The 1,522-nt window shown below is 44.4% G+C and overlaps 1 protein-coding gene across 8 annotated transcripts in view; it reads left to right on the top strand.

The window, feature by feature from the left end:
* Positions 1-1,522, top strand: part of PATJ (PATJ crumbs cell polarity complex component) — a 349,122-nt gene that overhangs the window by 185,657 nt on the left and 161,943 nt on the right. The gene's annotated exons all lie outside the window — the stretch shown is intronic.

Genomic DNA, 1,522 nt, shown 5'->3' with positions numbered 1-1,522 from the left:
GTCGTTAAGTGTCTGCCTTGGGCTCAGGTCATGATCCCAGGGTCCTGAGATCGAGCCCCACATCAGGCTCCCTACTCAGCGGGAAGCCCGCTTCTCCTTCTCCCACGCACCCTGCTTGTGTTCCTGTTCTCGCTCGCTCTCTCTGTCAAACAAATAAAATCTTTAAAAAAAATTTTTTTAAAAGAAATAAAGAAGGAATTGGGGTGAGATTGCTAACTTCAGTTTAGACTGGGCCTAATTTCCCCAATATCTGAGATTTAATAGTGAAACTAATCAACGAGGACTTGTGGATTCTGTTCCTGATTTTGCCATTAGTTTGTGATTAATCTCAGTGATCCTTGGTATCCTTGTTTGTGGATGCTCTGGACTGGTTTCCTTCCCTCTCCAAACTAAATGCGATTCCTAAGCAGTTAAGTACCATATACAGAAGTTGAATCTTTGCTGTTATGTGACTGAAAGATCCCAGTCATATTGGGGATTTCTTATGCTTTTGATAGTACCTAATTCAACCCTTATTCTTTTATCTTTTAATTCACCCTCACTTACCTGCTTATTAGCAAGTAGCACAATGCCTGGCCCAGACCAAGCATTTCATATTTTTTTAGTGAATACATGAAGTCAGCTATTACTCCTTTCTTTGACTCTAGGGTTCCTTTTTCTATTTCAGTTGGCACCTAAACCCAGTTTATATGTATTTCCTCTGGGGTGGATAGTAATGAGCTCCTAATGGTCGGGCTCCCACTCCTGCTCCCCTGAGCACTCCCACTAGGTGCAGATTCATTCTTGGACAATGCTCCAGGAGTTTCACCTGTCTTTGCTTTTCAGCGGGAGTTCTGGGCTTACCTGCCCTTCCTTCTGGAGTGCCAGGCTGAACTCAGCAGCTCTCTGTTATTGATACCACAGACCAGCCCGTTCAAACTAAATTGTCATCTCTTCGTGCTTCGCTCCCTGTTCGGAGGCTCAGACCTCTGTTTCCTTGTTCCCTTCTCCTTGCCCTACTCCCTTTTCCCTCAGACGTCCGAACAGTTCACAGCCTTCTTGGTTTCGTCTACCAGTTGTTTCCTCCCATCACGCACTAGCTTTACCTCTATGTCCCCCCATCATTGCATTTGTCCTCCCTTGGTCTTTCAAAGTCCTCAGCTCTCCTCTTCAGGTCATCAGGTCATCAGGTCATCCTATGTGTACTGCTCCCAGATTAGACCTCCCAAGGCTGGGCTCTGGGGATTGCCTACATGTGTTTCATGTCTCCCACCAAATCGTAAATTACAAAAGGACTAAGGCAGGTTTTAGACTCCCCTTCTGCCACTCTCCCAGATGTGAACACAGCAGGTGTCTTTATCTTCCTTGTGTGGCTTGTAAACACGTGGGATTTGGAGTGAGGCAGACCTGAATCTGAACCCCAGGTCCACCAATTACTAAATGCAAGTTTGTTTGGGTTTTTTTGCATATGGATTTGATTGGATTTTGATTCATCTAATGGGAAAATTTTAGATTTTCACTATTAGTTGAAACTTTTTTTTTC

This window comes from Callorhinus ursinus, unplaced genomic scaffold, assembly GCF_003265705.2.
Source record: "Callorhinus ursinus isolate GAN/ISIS: 27379988/994484 unplaced genomic scaffold, GSC_fseal_2.0 scaffold9, whole genome shotgun sequence".
In the NCBI taxonomy this organism is placed as follows: Eukaryota; Metazoa; Chordata; class Mammalia; order Carnivora; family Otariidae; genus Callorhinus; species Callorhinus ursinus.
The sequence above is the reverse complement of the archived record's forward strand: the minus strand, read 5'-3'. Positions and strand labels throughout refer to the sequence as shown.